Genomic DNA, 18,728 nt, shown 5'->3' on the forward strand with positions numbered 1-18,728 from the left:
AAGGTGGGAGGTAATAAAATAATATTATCACTAATGACTCATAATCAACAACAAAAATCTATAATACATAGTTATGCACAAATATTCCAAATTATTTTAATATAAACAGTATGCTAAAAATATTGTACAGTAAGGGAAAATATTAACATTATTGTTACCTCAGCAGTTGATGATAGCAATTGACTAGTGAAATGGCTTGCCCAAACTACTTTTCTGAATGCAATTTCAGTAATACGAAAGTGTATATTCTGAGAAATATGGGAAAATGTATGAAATTGTTACATAAACTGCTTTGACTAAAGTAGACATTGTGATGAAGTATGATCTCCTCAAGTAAAACAGTTATTATGTTAAGAATGGAGAAGCAATCACACAATTTAAGTGTTTTGCTTTGGCAGTTCCACTCGTATTTTCCAACCCCGCGTTTCTCTGAGGAGAAAAAGTAAATGTGCATTCCTGCTGGTCTGCAGCTTATAGAAACAGACAAGGGGTCAGTACCTATGGGAATCAAAATCTGCATAGAAAACATTACATTTTTAGAAAGCAGCTAAATGTACGAAGATCTAATTTTGTTACTTTGAAAGTTCCATCAATGGAAATTGAGTTCAGATGAGGCCTATCAGTTGACTGGAAAGATTTCTGTGACATAAATCCCACGGTGCAACAGATATCAGTCCAAGAACTGCCTTTTGAAACATACAAGGAGAGATCATTATTGCAGAGCTCACTGGTTAAATTTCTGAATAATCCTCTGGATACCTGTGAAGCAGGCTAAGCATATTTCTCCAAACCTCTATACTGTGTTCTTGTCCTCCAGCCCTCAGTTCAGTCTTTTGGCTCTATTCTAAATGGATGCCAAAATTTACTCACACTAAAGTAGTTAAGACATAACCATGAAATAATTATCTGTATTTTTAAATCTCATTAAATAGCTTATGCATCCCCAAAAATATATAGGGAAAAAAGTAAATGTGCATTCCCAATAATAGTTTTTCTTTCACTTCAGTAGTTACTGATTTTCTTTAGAATGTTTCTGGGAATTTCATCCAGAACCTGGCATATATGTTTTAAAATTATCTTCGGTGGTGGTAAAAATTGAGTCTTGAAGGCAGAATTTGAATCTTGAGAGCAGAATTGAACTTGTTGAAGTTTTGTGATGTTCTTCTGATTTAAGAGGAAAGAAAAAGAGGATGGTGTTCATTTAATTTTGCAGCTTAGAAACTAGTCCTAAAGGCAGTTCCTGAAGAAGTTTCTGAAAACATTTGAGTAATCAAAACATTTTTGGAAGAAGCCTATGGACTTCATGTGTGACTGTGTGTAAAATAAGATGATGTGCTTGTCTTAGAACTCTTCGGTACTTTCCAGGAGGCAGAGGTTGCAGTGAACCGAGATTGCGCCATTGCACTCCAGCCTGGGTAACAAGAGTGAAACTCCATCTCAAAAAAAAAAAAAGAACTCTTTGGTACTTTCAAATCTCTCTAATAGAAAATTTCCATTGCTCAGGTGTTGGGTTTATCACCTGAAAGATAAGCTGATTCTCTATTTGTTAAACTGTCATTCACATGCACCAGATAAGATGATATCTTTAACTTTTGAGAAAACTACCAAGGCATATCATAGCTGCTTTACTGGTAAAGAAATCAGTCAGCAAAGTATTTTTTAAAACTTATTAATTTTTAGCATGAAGTCAGATATCTTGAGTTGAAATTTCAATTCCATTTACTTCTGAGCAATTTACTTAAATGTTCTTGGCTTTATTCTTTTCATCAATACAATGGGGCTAATAATTATGACTATTTCTGAAGATTGTGCTGAGAAAAACATTAAATCATATGAAGTATTCTATCTTGGTATGTAAAGAGCATTTAATAAATATCAGATGTGTTTGTTGCTTTTGTGGTGATACTTTGTAACTAACACAATTTAAAGCATTGTTCCTTCCACTTGGCTTTTAATTTCAGTAACATAATGCTGTTAGCTAAAAATGCATAAATTATGTTCAGATTCAATAAAGCTTTCATGAAGAATTGAGAAATCAATTTGAGGCAGAATAGTAATTTATATCAAGACTCTTATATACCTGAGCCTGGCTTTTAAACATTATTCGCTATCATTTAATGTTTTGGTTATTGCCCATCTGAGAATCTCTCATGTAACTGAGGGTCACTCTTTCAAATCAATATGAATGGCAATTCTAAAGCATTTTTTTTCATATTTTTCCAGGTTTAGAAATAAGTATCAATGTGACTTCTATCTTAAAAAGAGCTTTCAAAATATACTTCTTTGTTAACAGAAATTTTTATTCATATTTTGATTTTAATTGGAACAACTCGAAATATACCATATTTTTATTTATAAGATAAATTATATATTCATTAGATGTCATGAGCATTAAACATTTTTAAACTGTTACATAAATTTGATATAAAATTGACAAATTAAGAAATGAAAGATAAACATCTAAACTCACAAGTTAACCAAGTTATTTAATCAATTTAGACTTCTAGGATTGATGGTTCCCAAGATTTTCTGGTGTATCTTGGCTTTTAAAATGTAGATACAAGCCAAATAGTTCCTAAAGTAATGTAAAGGGTTTACACAGTCTTAAATTTTTTTATTTTCTGATTTAGAAAGTATAAGGAGAGGCCGGGCTCGGTGGCTCAAGCCTGTAATCCCAGCACTTTGGGAGGCCGAGGCGGGTGGATCACGGGGTCAGGAGACTGAGACTATCCTGGTCAACATGGTGAAACCCCGTCTCTACTAAAAATACAAAAAATTAGCTGGGCATGGTGGCGCGTGCCTGTAATCCCAGCTACTCAGGAGGCTGAGGCAGGAGAATTGCCTGAACCCAGGGGGCGGAGGTTGCGGTGAGCCGAGATCGCGCCATTGCACTCCAGCCTGGGTAACAAAAGCAAAACTCCGTCTCAAAAAAAAAAGAAAGTATAAGATTTTTTTTCTTTTTTTTCCTGGATAAACACAACTTCTTTAAAGGGTGGGAAGAGATGGTTAAAATTTAAAACAATTGTGTAATGAATATGTTTTTGAAAAGCATTAGCAGAAATAGATTTTCCTGACAATTACATGACATAGTGATATCTGTGATTGATTACAAACACAGAATACAGAAATGTATTGTCTTAGCTTTGGTTTTCCAGAAAGTAAAGTCTGAAGGAGATGGCTTAACTGATGCTACTCTAATGGGGTATGAGATGGCAGGTGATCCCAGGAAGAGGAGTAAGGGACAAGGAAGTGAACCTGAGAGGAGGGAGAGTTAAAATGATAATGCATTATTTAGTTAGCTACTCCTAAGTACAACTGAGAGCTGGATCGCATAGCAGTGTCCCCAAGAATCTACAGAGGCTGTGTCTCAAGCCATTTCATCAGAGGAATTTGCAAACTTGCTTCCTTCTCTCATTAGTCACAGGTTTACCCCAAGAATATAACAGTTTATTCCCCATTCCCAGGACAGAAAATGAAAAGTTTATGAAAACAGTCTGGGATAAAACATGCTCAGGATATGCATGTGTGAAATGGCTGGGCCAAGAGACAGGTGAGGCATTAATTTCTGAATTATAATAGATTCAGAGGAAAAATTATCAACCATACTTGTGCAAACCAGGAATAGCTCCTTGTTAATTTTTTAAAATGTAATTTATATCACATTCTCTATGCCCAGTTTGAATTTTTTATGTAAATATAATCTCTTTCAAGCAGAATTATGCTTGGCTTTATGTAATATAAACTCAACTGTAAAGGAGATTTATCACACACAACACAAAGTTTAAGGATAAGCCTATGAGGACCAGACAGGCAACTCCTCTATGCCACCAAGAACCAGGCATCTCTGCTCCCTGCTCCTACTTCGTACTGAAGACTGTTCCAGGTCATTCCTCCTGACCAGTTTTTAGTCAGGAAAGACAAAGTAAAAGAAATAGTACATGTGTTATGTATGTGTCCTGATAGACAAAACTGAGGTACATGAGATAACTATGTATTACATGAATCTATTTTATATATATAAAATTTAAAATTTAACATGATAAAATAAGTACTTTCCATCATACTGAAAGTGTATTTTACTAAAGAGTTTGGTTCAAATATTAGTGCCTAAAGAAAAATTTTCTGCAAACGAAATCACTTTAAAATTTATTTAATATTCTATAATTGATCTACATAATTCACCAGATTAACAGAATAAAGGATAAATAATACAACAATTTCAATATATGTGTAAAATGCACTTGATAAAACCCAATACCCATTCTTATTTTTAAAAATCTCAACAAACTAGAGGGAAATTCCTTTTATCTGACGAAAACTATCAATTTTGTAAAGCTGCAGTTTTAACATCATGCTTAGAGTAAAATATTCAACATCTTCTCCAAGAGTTTCAGAGCAGGGGAAGGCTGTCCACTCTTGCAACTTCTGTACAACATTTAACTGAACATTTTAGCCATTGCAATAAGGGAAAAAAGAGCAAAGTTATGAAAAAATGACAGGAAGTTGTCATTAATTTCAGCTAACAATTGTGTACATATAAAATCAGAATGATATGCAAACTATTGATGTTAATAAGTGAATTTTAGTAATTTTGCTAGAATCAAGGTCAATAAACAAAAATGTATGGAAATTTTTATAGACTAGCAAATACATAATGAAATTTTAAAAATGCCATTTACAATAGCACTGAAAGGCACTACACTCTTCCTTAATGAATAAGTCTAATAAAAGCTGTGCGAGTTCTTTATTGAAAACCTAAACATTGCTGAGATAAATCAATAAGAGCTATATAATATTCTAGAATTAGAGACTCAATGTTGTAATTCTCTTACTTGAGCAAGATAGTGCAAATGCAACTAAACTCCCAGTAGGATTTTTGTCGAAATTGACAGGAAAATTCTACAATTAAGGAGGAAATGTGAAGACTATACTAGTCAAAGCAATATTGAAGAAGAAAACACTACTATATATTAAGACTTTCCAGAGAGCTATACTAATTACTACCATGTGGTATTTAAATAAGAGTAGAAAAATAAACCAATGGAATAGAATAAAATGGTTATAAATAGATCCACAAATATACACATCTTTTTTTCAACCAAGTTCCCACTGCAATTCAGTGAGGAAAGAATAATTTTTAAATAAATAAATCAAGGTTACAATTCTATTCCTAGATATGTAACCAAGAAAAATAAAGACATACATACCATATAACTGTGTTTATAACATCTTTAATAACAAGCAAAACTAATCTATAATTACAAAGGTTAGATTGTCATTACATTTGGTGAGGGCAGGCATTTTGACTAGAGAGGAGCAGGAGGGAACTTTGTGGGGTGATGGAACTTTTCTGTATTTTGATTACATTTTGGTTACAGAGGGAAATAGTTTGTCAAAAGTCATGGAACTGTGGCTGAAAATCTTAAATTATACTTCACATAATGGTGCTGCATACAATGGATACTAATATCAAAAATGAACCTCAATATTTATTTCACCCCCCCACACAAAATTGAGTTGAGAAGAGTCACAAAAATAAAGATAGGGAGGTAAATAATACAATTTCTAAAAGTAAACATGAAAACATATCTTCATGACCTTTGGGTCTGCCAATATTTTCTAAAAAGGACACAGAAAATACTATTTACTTAAAAGAAAAAGTTGAGAAGTTAGATTTCATAAACTGGTATAGCAATTTTGAAAAACTGTTTGCCAATACCTACTTAACTGAACATGTATATAACGTATTGCCCAGTTAGTTTATTCTTCAGTAATATAAAACTACAATGATTATCTTGGCATAAGTTTTTTTTTTAGTACTTAGAAGATAGTCTGTATTTATCTTCTGACTCTTTTTTTCTTCAAACCTATAAATGTTTGTAATAAGACTTTTACTACTTAATTTTAAAATCTACCTCTTTCGTAGGCTAAAGTAATGACTTCATGTTTACTTATTTTAATTACATGGAAATGAATCAAATATAATCTTAATTGTGTATGTTGCCAGGTGAGATGGTAATTTCCCAACCATATGCAACCCTAGATACAATAAAGAATCTGGATATTAGCACTTTGTCTGATGAGTAGATTGCAAAGATTTTTTCCCATTCTGTTGGTTGCCAGTTCACTCTATTGATAGTTCCTTAAACAAATTTACAAGAAAAACACAACCTTATCAAAAAGGGGGCAAAGGATATGAACAGACACTTTTCAAAAGAAGACATTTATGCAGCCAACAAACATATGAAAAAAAGCTCATAATCACTGGTCATTAGAGAAATGCAAATCAAAACCACATTGAGATACCATTTCACACCAGTTAGAATGGTGATCATTAAAAAATAAGGAGACAGCAGATGCTGGAGAGGATGTGGAGAAATAGGAATGCTTTTACACTGTTGGTGGAAGTGTGAATTAGTTCAACCATTGTGGAAGACAGTGTGGCGATTCCTCAAGGATCTAGAAATAGAAATTCCATTTGAACCAGCAATCCTGGGTATATACCCAAAGGATTATAAATGGTTCTATTATAAAGATGCATGCACACATATGTTTACTGCGGCACTGTTTACAATAGCAAAGACTTGGAACCAACCCAAATGCCCATCAGTGATAGACTGGATAAAGAAAATGTGGCACATATACACCATGGAATACTATGTAACCATAAAAAAGATGAATTCATGTCCTTTGCAGGGACATGGATGAAACTGGGAACCATCATCCTCAGCAAACTGACCCAAGAACAGAAAATCAAACACCACATGTTCTTACTCATAAGTAGGTATCGAACAATGAGAACATATGGACACAGGGAGGGGAACATCACACACTGGGGCCTGGAGCATGAGGTGCTAGGAGAGGAATAGCAGAGGATGGGAGATTGGGGAGGAATAGCATTAAGAGAAATACCTATGGTAGGTGACAGGGTGATGGATGCAACAAACCACTACCATGGTACGTATATACCTATGTAACAAACCCACACTGTCTGCACATGTACCTCAGAACTTAAAGTATAATAAATAAATAAGTAAATAATCAATCACTGCTCCAAAGAGTCACATAAGACATGTCAGTTTAAAATGATGACAGGAAAGTAAATTGATAATAACATTTTCTTCAAGTATTCAATATACTTGGCGATGGAAATGCAATATACTTGGCTTTGGAAATACAATTCTGATTGTACACTGAAGAAAAAAATAAAATAGTTTGATAACAAAGCTAACTAAAGTAAGCTTTTGTTAAAACAAAGTAATACTTGTTTTGTTTTTACAGGTTCAAATAAAAGTTAGTGGAAGCTGTTATCCATGTCAACATTGAACCAGAAGGTAAAGAATTTTATAATACATTAACATTTTACCTACAGATTATTTTTATCAATTCCTCTAAGGATATATAATTATTGTTCAGTAGCTTTTAATGAAAGAAATTGAATTGCAAAATCAAAAGTGTTTCTTCTTTATTTCATACTTATGTTCTGGGATACATGTGCAGAAAAATGCAGGTTTGTTACATAGGTATACATGTGCCATGGTGGCTTACTGCACACATTACCTGTCATCTACATTAGTTATTTCTCCTAATGCTATCCTTACCCTTCTTCCCACCTGCTGACAGACCCTGGTGTGTAATGATCCCCTCCCTGTGCTCGTATGTTCTCATTGTTCAGCTCCCACTAATGTGTGAGAACATGCAGTGTTTGGTTTTCTGTTCCTGTGCTACTTTGCAGAAAATGATGGTTTACAGCTTCATCCATGAACTCATTCTTTTTATGGCTCAATAGTATTCCACGATGTATATGTGCCACATTGTCTTTATCCAGTCTATCATTGATGGACATTTGGGTTGGTTACAAATCTTTGCTATTGTGAATAGTGATGCAATAAACATATGTGTACATGTGTCTTTAGAGTAGAAAGATTTATAATTCTTTGGGTATATACACTTCCATTAGGTCATCTGCAATGACTGTGTTGGAAACTAATGGGTTTCTTCTTTTTTTAGTCTCTCTATTCAGATTCCTTTCACTCCTTGTTCTTTCTCCATTTCTTCATCGTTTTTGTAAGTTCAAGTAAGCCAAATGTCAGCCTTATTTCATGAAAATTGTCTTATGCAGCACTTTCCTTCTTAAGGTATATTTATAAACAGTTAATAACATCAGTCAATTTATAGCAAATTCTCAAATAAGAAAGTGGTCCTATCTGATAATTTGTTTGGATGTCAATTGTTTGCAATCTTAAACAAATTTTCATATATATGCAATACTGAAAATGTCAGTTTGTCTCCCAGACCAGCCTATACAATCCTGTTTCATTCATAGCATAATTTTCAAATCTTATTTTACAATAAAATTAGGAAAAATAAATGTCCTCTAATACTTCTAATAAAATGAAACAATAAAATACCAAAATGCAGCAATGATTTTTATTAAAAACATTGGAACTAGAGGAAATTAGATTCAATGGAACAGAGATAAGATAAAGCTACAAATAATAATCTCTCCTAGCATTTGTCAGGTACACTGTGTGTATTTTACATAGAATTCTTAAGCCTTACAACACCCTGTAAAGTAGCTATTATTCTTGTTTTGCAGGTAAATACTCTGAAGCTCAACAAGTTTGTGTAATTTATCTAGGGTCAAAAAACTGAAAAAAAAAAAAAATCTGAGTATGGGCATGGCATGGTAGCTTACACATGTAATTCCAGAACTTTTGGAGGCTGAGGTGGGCAGATCATCTGAGGTCAGCAGTTTGAGACCAGCCTGGCCAATGTGGTGAAATCCCATCTCTACTAAAAAAAAAAAAAAAAAAAAAAAAAAATTAGCCAAGAGTTCAGGCATGCACCTGTAATCCCAGTAACTTGGGAGGCTGAAGCACGGGAATCTCTTGAAGCCAAGAGGTGGAGGTTGTAGTGAGCCAAGATCTGGCCCCTATACTCCAGCCTGGGCAACGGAGTGGAACTCCTATCGAAAGAAAAAAGAAAAGAAAAAAAAAAAGAATCTGAAAATGAATCTTCTTAACCTGAGTATGATTAGCTGGAATTCTTTCTATTGTCCCATGCTATGAGGAGTCCAGGTAGTTTCATTTCACTTTCGAAGATTTCACACTTAATATTCTTCCTAGATTTCTTGAATAGGAAGGAACTTTTGAAATGACTCCTTTTCAAATGAATTACTTTAAAACTGAGAAAACTAGGCTAGGCATGTTGGTTCATGCCTGTAATCCCAGCACTTTGGAGGCCGAGGTGGGTGGATCACTTGAGGTTAGGAGTTTGAGACCAGCCTGGCCAATATGGTGAAACTCCATCTATACTAAAAATACAAAAATTAGCCAGGCTTGATGGCATGTGCCTGTAACCCCAGCTATGCTGGAGACTGAGGCAGGAGAATCGCTGGAACACAGGAGGCAGAGGTTGCAGTGAGCCGAAATCGCGCCACTGCATTCCAGCCTGGACAACAGAGCAAGAATCCATCTCAACAAAACAAAACAAACAAACAAACAAACAAAACCCCTGATAGATTCTGGTGACTGCCTTCCTATTTCTAATGCTAGTGACAAAACTAAAATTCTCATATATCTTTCCTGGATTATTGCAGTAGTCTCCTCACTTGCCTCTCCTCCTCCAGTTGATAATCCTATACACTTCTATTTGAATAAGCTTATCAAATATCAATGCTTGAATAGATTCATAACTGAGTGGTTCTCAGGTTGGTACTAGGAATGAATTCATCCAAGGAAATTGAGAAGATGTGACTATTAAGGTATTTAGCACATTAGAAAGCATAATACACCTAATAAACCAAGCACAGATGATGAATGTCATGAAATAAAGATTAGGTTTCATGCAGTTCTGTGCCCATTTGCTATTTAAAATGAAGAAAACAAAAATTATTTGATTACTTAAATTTTATTTTAGTATTTTTTCTTCATGACTATTCTAATTATTTTAACTTCTACTCTTTGAAATCCTCTTCCCAGCCAAGTTCTGGAAAAACTGAATAAAAAAGTGTCAGATGGAGGCCAAAACATCTACTTCCTTACTAATAAAATGCGAGTTTGAGGATGTAGCTTAGTATTAGGTAGATTTGCCATTTAGTTGGAGGCAGCCAGAGACAACCAAGGACTCTCTACTTCCTAGCCTCACTAGTATTATAATTTCCCTAATACATGTTTTTAAATCTCAAATTTTACTTTTTTGTTTCTTTTTATGGACCACATAGCGAAGGCTGCAACATTTGTAGAAGCCCATTAAATAGCATCCCACTTCCTTGCCAGCCTTCTGAAAAATTGAAATAATATAAAAGGATTACCAATAGAGATCAGAATGCCAATTTTACTATTGACAAATGGTAAGTAGGAGGGCTTTGTTTCAGAACCAAATGGGCTTACTGAATATGCTAAAAAATTAGGTAGATTTACTAAATGTCCTAGTCTGTTTGTACTAATGTAACATAATACCATAAGTTTATAATTTATAAAGAACAGAAGTTTATATCTCACAGTTTTGAAAGCTGGGAAGTTAAAGATTAAGGCATCAGCATCTGGCAAGGGCCTTCTTGGTGCTTCCTCAAATGGCAGAAGAACAAAAGGACAAATCCTTTTCCTCATATAGCAAAAGAGTAAGAGCAAGTTAGCCAAATGCTTTGTGGTCTCTTTTATAAGGGACTTAAATACTACTTATGAGGGAGGAGATCTCATGGTTGAACCAGCTCTTAAAGACTTCTCCTTTTAACATAAGCATAATTAATTTTGTTGCATTTTTCAGATATTATGTCTTTCACACATTGAAGGTTTGTGGCAACCCTGCATTGAAGAAGTTAGTCAGTACCATTTTTCTAGTGGTATGTGCTCATTTTGACTCTCTGTGTCACATTTGGGTAATTCTTGCAATATTTCAACCTTTTTCATTGTATTTTATGGTGATGTGTAATTAGCATTCTTTGATGTTACTATTGTAACTGTTTTGCACTCCATGCACCTGCCGATATAATGCAGTAACTTAATAAATGTATATGCTCTGACTGCTCCACCAACTGGATATTTTCTCATTTCTCTTTCTGTCCCTGGGCCACCCTATTCCAGAGATGCAACAATAATGAAATTAGGCCAACTAATAACCCTACAATGGCTTCTAAATATTCAGGTGAAAGGAATAGTTGTACATTTCTTAATTTTAATCAAAAGCTAGAAATGATGCTTAGTGAGAAGGACATGTCAAAAGTTAAGATAAGCTAAGCCTCTTACTCAAGACAAATTTTGAATTCAAAGGAAAAGTTTTTGAAGGAAATTAAAAGAACTACTTTAATGAACATACAAATGATAAGAAAACAAACAAACAAAAAAAGCTTTGTTGCTAATATGAGAAAGTTTTAGTGGTCTGAATAAAAGATCAAACTAGCCAAAACATTTCTGAAAGCCAAAACCTAATCCAGAGCAAGGCCCAACTCTCTTCAATTCTTTGGAGGCTGAGAGAGGTAAGGAAGCTGCTGAAGAAAAGTTTGAAGCTAGGAGAGGATGGTTTATGAGGTTTAATGAAAGAAACTCTGCATAACATAAACATGCAGGATGAAGCAGCAAATGCTGTTGTAGAAGTGAGAGCAAGTTACTCAGAAGATCTAGCTAAGGTAATTGATGAATGCGGTCACAGTAAACAATAGATTTTCAATGTAGATGAAACAGTCTTCTATTGGAAGAAAATGCCTCTAGAACTTTCATAGCTAGAGTAGAGAAGTCAGTGCCCAGATTTAAAGCTTCAAAGGACAGGCAGACTCTCTTATTAAGGGCTAATGCAGTCGGTGAAGCCAGTGCTCACCTGTCGTTCTAAAAATCATGTCAAATCAACTATCTGTACCCTATTAATGGAAAAACTAAACCCAAATGACAGCACATTTGTTTACAGCATGGTTTACTGAATATTTTAAGCCTGCTGTTGAGAACTACTGCTTGGAAAAAACAAAGAAAAACATTCCATTCATAATATTACTGCTCACTAACAATGCTCTTTGTCACTCAAGAGCTCAAATGAAGATGTACTTGGAGATTAATGTTTTCTTTCCTGCTAGCACATTATCCATTCTGTAGCCCATGGATCAAGAAGTAATTTTGACTTTGAAGTCCTGTTATTTAAGAAAAATGATTTTTTTGAGATTGTATTTCACTCTTGTTGCCAAGGCTGGAGTGCAATGGCATGATTTTGGCTTACTGCAATCTCCGTCTCCTGCATTCAAGTGATTCTCTTGCCTTGGTCTCCCAAGTAGCTGGGATTACAGGCATGTGCCACCATACCAAGCTAATTTTGTATTATTACAAGATGCAGTGTTTTACCATGTTGGTCAGGCTGGTCTTGAATTTTTGACCTCAGGTGATCCAACTGCCCCAGTCTCCAAAATTGGTAGGATTACAGGCATGAGCTACTGTGCCTGGCCTAAGAAATAGATTTTATACACTATAGTCATTGTTGATTTATAGGGATTTTTTTTGGATGAATCTGCCCAAAGTAAATTGAAACCTTCTCGAAAAGATTCAGTAGTATAGACGCCATTAAGAACATTTATAATTTATGGTGGGAAGTCAAAATATCAGCATGAACAAGAAATTGATTGATTGCAGCCCTCATGTATGACTTTAAGGGGTTCAAGTCTTCAGCAGAGAATATGACTATATATACATTGAGAAACCAAAAGAAAAAAAAATTGTGTGACTTGATTCATTTAAATATTAGCTTTATTGTGGTGGCGTGGAACAAAACTTACAATATCTCTGAGGCATGCCTATATTGTCACATTGGAAACACCTACATTTTGGAGAAAATATGTTCAAATTAGAGTACCAACAAACAGATGACCAGCAGTGCCAGACTTGGGAAGGCCCCCAGTTGGTGGAGGCAGGCCAGGAGCTGCCTTGGGAGAAAAGTGGAGAATAATTGTTTTTGTGGATAGTTCAGTCTGAAGAGACAGAAAGTAGGGTCTGGCTGTGTAAGTCTTGGTTTTTCTTCCCAAATTACATCCTCAACCAAATGGAGTGACTTAAAGTGTAAAGGGAAACCAAAGTGTATGCCCATGTGGAAAAAAGCATCAGGAATGGGAGAAAGGTGGTGCCTCAACACAGACTTAGAATTTTTGCATGGAAAAGTGTATTATTGGTGCTATTTTACATTTAGCTACTTTTACTTTTTGAATGAAAAAGGAATCAATAGTAATGTCTTCTAGGAACAATTGGAACCCTTAGAATAAAATTGTTGTAAAAAACTAACTTTTTAGTCTATATTTTATATGCCAAAGAAACAAAATAAAATTTTACATCAGTGTATGTTTGAGGGGTATTTGGGAATTGAAGAGGGAGCTTGACTGAAGGACAGTGCACATGGCTTCAGCTTGATTCTGGTGAAGTGAGTGAAAGGAAGTGTTGGAGGAGACAGTGACTTAGAGAGTTCCCTGAATAACCATGGGGGAATAGTTATGTTGCTTAAACATTAGAGTATGGAGGGAAATATGCAATGTATCTCAATGTGCACAAGTTCTTACTCTGGAGTGAATGGACCAGCATTGAGCATGGGACAAGCAAGCCTACCTCTTCTTCCTTGATATGATGCACATCAGTGCTATGAATCTCCCTGCTGTTATTTTTACCCCTAAGGAATCAAGTAGATAAGTGAATTCTAATGTATCCCAACAGATAAATAGCAATCCTGTCTAATCTTTGCCCTTACCTCATTTAGAATTATCCTTCCAATGCCCAGTTAAGTAGTTCTAGACTGACAGCTGCTCTTCTGGGCAATCTAAGTCAATAGCCCCTAAGTGGCAAGCACTCTACAGTGGAATCCCAAATTCGTGAATTGTGGGATCGAGGACACACAGAAATTATTTTTTAGAATTCTGCTAGAAAGGAAGTTCAAGAATATATACCACCTCCCTCTGGATATGTAAACTATTTTTTAATAATGTTATCTGACATTTTAACAATGTATACAGAGCAGCAGAGCCTAGAGTTTGTTGTTTAAATATCTTTGAGGCTGTGTCATAACAAATTAATTTCTAAATGTTGCCAATTTGGCAGACAAAGTTAATTATTTCCTGCAATCACTCTGCATATGTGCACAAGATTATAATTAATGATCAGGGATGCCAGCCATACTTTAATAATAATCCTTCAGTGTTTAGGAACCGAATAGAGCGACTGGCATTTGTGCCCTCTATTGGGGCAGAGGAGAGAGAAAGAAGGCAGTAATCTGGATAGATCTATCGGTGTCAAAGAATCAATAGTTTGCTGATTTCTGTTATAAATTTGAAGATTCTAAGGGAGTTATTGACAAAGCTGCTGCTGTGAATATTAACAGAGTGTTTATGTAGCCTCGACTGAAGCAGCGCAAGTTCTAATTAGATTGGAATTGGTCTTTTGGCAACTTTGCAATTTGTACTTCCTCAACATACCAGTATGCCACACAAGGACTCCAAGAAGATTAGTGATATGTCTCAGAAGAATTATGTGAACACAAAATGTCAAGATATCAAAGGCGTTTCATCATAAGAAAATGAGATTTATCAACTCTCACTGACCGACATTTACACATTTTTATAGACTATTTTTTCCATTTCTTCATAAAAATGTGACCAACAAGTGAATGTTCTTCAGCATCCAATAGCAGCATCAAAGTCTAAAAATAAGAGGAAAAGAGAGAGGAAAGGGAGTGAAAGAAAACAAAAATCTTTATAGAGATTATTTTAATAAAATTATCTAAAATCCTTGAATTCCAAAGTAATTAAAGATCAAAATGACTCTGTGTTTAACAAAAGGATTCTTCTGGAAGTATTTTAGGTTTTCTAGCATTCCTGTAACGTTAAGAGTTTGATTTACTTAGCATTTAAGACTATTTCCTGCACAAATTACACCTACAGTCTCATAGACCTTTTACATATCCTGCTTACTAGGATTTTAAAATGCTTTGGATGACCTTAATTTTTCTTCTACCATGTCTGATAGTACTATAGTACATTTCAAAGCAAGTTACCTTACTTTTCAGTGAAAGAACTGAGATGATTGTATTCTAAATATTGCTACCTAGAGGCACTATCTTCAAAAGCTCAATAAAACCTTTGATATCAGTAGAAAAAAAAAGGCAAGAAACTGACTTCTGATGCCATGACACCACTTTTAAAGTACGACAAGAACCAGAAAGAAAGCCCTGATTTCTTAACCGTGACTTGAATAGTACTTTCCTTTGATTATTAATAAGTGGATTCTCAAGTTAGAGAAGTTGCCTTTCACTAATTTCACTGTGTGTGTGTGTGTGTGTGTGTGTGTGTGTGTAAAGACTTTGGTGTGTGTTTGATCTTTCAGGTCGATGAGGAAGTCAAAGTTAAAGACACTTTCCTGTCACTCATAGTTACGTTGAATAAATACATAGAGGTAGACATGAGGAAAATGTTAACTTGAGGATAACCACAATAACTCTAGGTATCCCTTGAGGGCTCTGCTGGCTCCTAAGGCAGGAAAAGTCATCTTTCTAGAGTTCATCAACACTTTTTTTAAAGGATTTCTTCACTCTTGGGAAAGAGAGGTGAGACAGAAAGATGTAGATGACATCAGTGTCCTCTGAACAGGATTTTAAGAGGCTCAAACTTTTTTTGTTTTTTTTTGAGACGGAGTTTCGCTCTTGTTACCCAGGCTGGATGGAGTGCAATGGCGCGATCTCGGCTCACCGCAACCTCCGCCTCCTGGTTTCAGGCAATTCTCCTGTCTCAGTCTCCTAAGTAGCTGGGATTACAGGCACGCACCACCGTGCCCAGCTAATTTTTTGTATTTTTAGTAGAGACGGGGTTTCACCATGTTGACCAGGATGGTCTCAATCTCTTGACCTCGTGATCCACCCGCCTCGGCCTCCCAAAGTGCTGGGATTACAAGCGTGAGCCTCTGCACCTGGCCTCAAACTTTTTTTATGTATTTTAAGTTTTGGGGTACATGTACAGATTATGCAGGATTGTTACATAGGTATACACATGCTATGGTGGTTTACTGCATCCATCCCTCCATCATCTACATTAGGTATTTATCTTAATGTTATCCCTCCCCAATCACCCTACCCCCTGCTATTCGTCCTTTAACTCTCCTACCCCCGAATAGGCCAGGGTGTGTGATGTTCCCCTCCCTGTGTCCATGTGTTCTCATTGTTCAACAACCACTTATGAGTGAGAACATGCGGTGTTTTCTTTTCTGTTCTTGTGTCAGTTTGCTGAGAATGATGGCTTCCAGATTTATCCATGTCCCTGCAAAGGACATGAATTCATCTTTTTTCATGGCTGCATAGTATTCCATGGTGTATATGTGCTACATACATTTTCTTTATCCAGTCTACTATTGATGGGCATTTGGGTTGATTCCAGGTGCAGTGAATATACATGTGCATGTGTCTTTATAATAGAACCATTTATAATCCTTCAGGTATATACCCAATAATGGGATTGCTGGGTCAAATGATATTTCTATTTCTAGAACCTTGAGGAATCACCCCACTGTCTTCCACAATGATTGAACTAATTTACACTGCCACCAACAGTGTAAAAGTGTTACTGTTTCTCCATATTCTCTCCAGCATCTGTTGTCTCCAGATTTTTAATGATCACCATTCTAACTGGTGTGAGATTGTATCTCAATGGGGTTTTAATTTGCATTTCTCTAATGACCAGTGATGATGAGTATTTTGAACTTTAAAAAACTTGACCTATTATTTATTTGGTAAATTTTATTGAAGAATGACCTATTTTATCGAAGAATAATTCATTTAAAATGTATAATGTAATGAATTTTGAGAAAAATATGAAGAAAATCTACAAAATGCAAATAAATACATTGGAAACCAATGGAGATCTGTTTCCAGGCTCAGAGGCAGAAAGAAAAATTGACTATAATGGATAAAAATGGAAATGCTTTCTATCTTGATTGTGGCAATGATTTTACAGGTGTAGCACTTTTTTTTAACAAGAACTTTCTGAGGCTCTGTGTTTCTTATTGAATGTGTATATGTTTAGATCCTGTTTTGTATATATGTTTTCTGGGAATTTTGCTTTTAGTTTCTTCTGCCTTTTTGAGTTGTAGACATTTTCAATTTAAAAAATCAAAAAGGGCTGTGGAGAAAGGGGAATACTTATACACCACTAGCAGGAATGTAAATCAGTTCAGCCATAGTAAAAAGCAGTTTGAAGATTTCTTAAAGAACTTAAAACAGAACTACCATTTGACGCAGCCATTCTATTGTTGGGTATACACCCAAAGGAATTTAAATAATTATATTATAAGGACATGTGCATGTGTATATTCATTGCAGCACTATTCACAATAGCAAAAAAGTGAATCAACCTAAATGCCCATCAATGGTAGACTGGATAAAGAATATGTAGTATACATACATCATGGAATACTAGGCAGCCATAATAAAGAAACAAGATAATGTCCTTTACAGTAACATGGATGGAGCTGGAGACCTTTACCTTAAGCAAACTAATGCAGAACTAGATAAACACTGCCTGTTCTCACTTATGAGTGGAAGCTAAACATTGAGTACACATGAACACAAAGAAGGAAAAATAGGCAGCAGGGCCTACTTTGAGGATAGAGTGTGGGAGGAGGATGAGGATCAAAAAACAATCTATTGGCTACTGTGCTTATTACCTGAGTGATGCAATAGTCTGTATGCACAAAACCCCAATATGCAATGTATTTATACAACAAACCTGCATATGCATCTCTGAAACTCAAATTTAAAAAAGTTCGGTCTAATCTCAATGGACTGGCCTTCACCATTCAAAAGATCCTCTCCAGAGTTAGATCTCAAAATACTTTGAAGAGTGGACTACATATTAAATTGATTTTTCGAATGACCCTCCCACGCCCGACACACACACAAAGGAAAAGGTCAGAAAAAAATAATCAAGCTGAGTATAATCTGGAAATTGTTTTAGAATGTGTTGAATGTATCAGCTTTATCAAATTAATATTATTAGAAAGTTTAAAGTAAACATTTTGCATAGGTAAAAAAGTAAAGACAACCTAATGCAAAATAAGGCATACATAAAAATAATATTAAATGTCTCATAAATGTGATTAGACTTGAATGCTTCACTGGCATTCGTGATCAATATCCTCACTGACATGGATATTTCTGCATTGGAAATGAAGTAGAAGAAATATTGTTTTAACTTCAGAGATACGTAATTATATTTATAACACACTTTGTACAGTAACTTTGCCTAGAATTGATAAAGTCATTCTCTTTCTATCATTTTATCTTTTAATTTTAGTGCAATTTTTGCTTTGAATAAAATTTTTATTTTATTTTAATTACCATATAGACCTGTGAGTGTAGTGGGCACTAAGCAAATTCTAACTACATTAATGGAGTAAAGTCAGTTTATTCTGAGCTGATGTTCAAATAGGAGCTCTAATTAACTTTACAAGAGTCCATTTGGGGACACTCGGTCTCTGAAATTGCCATGTACAAAATTGTACTTTGAGCTGTCTCTTCTGAATTCTTACACTTGTATGAAACCAGATCTTAAATTTTTCATTCACACTTACAGATAGACTACTATTAATCTATTTAAAAAGTGTTCCCCCCTCAGGAGTATTTGAATTTTAATAAAGCCATGGTGCAAACTCTTAAAACTTATAGGTCAGAAAAGAAAATTTTATGTTTCAAGTAATGGATAGAAGAGGATTTGAGAGTACATC

The 18,728-nt window shown here is 35.0% G+C and overlaps 1 long non-coding RNA gene across 3 annotated transcripts in view; it reads left to right on the top strand.

Annotated features, from left to right (window-relative positions):
• The window catches only part of LOC108588232 (uncharacterized), a 638,370-nt gene that overhangs the window by 220,983 nt on the left and 398,659 nt on the right, over positions 1-18,728 (top strand). For all 3 annotated transcript variants that reach the window (XR_013526098.1, XR_013526099.1, XR_013526097.1), the window contains exon 2: positions 7,282-7,334. This is a non-coding gene — a long non-coding RNA (uncharacterized LOC108588232). The remainder of the gene's footprint in view (positions 1-7,281; positions 7,335-18,728) is intronic.

Source organism: Callithrix jacchus, chromosome 14, assembly GCF_049354715.1.
Source record: "Callithrix jacchus isolate 240 chromosome 14, calJac240_pri, whole genome shotgun sequence".
NCBI classification, from domain to species: Eukaryota; Metazoa; Chordata; class Mammalia; order Primates; family Cebidae; genus Callithrix; species Callithrix jacchus.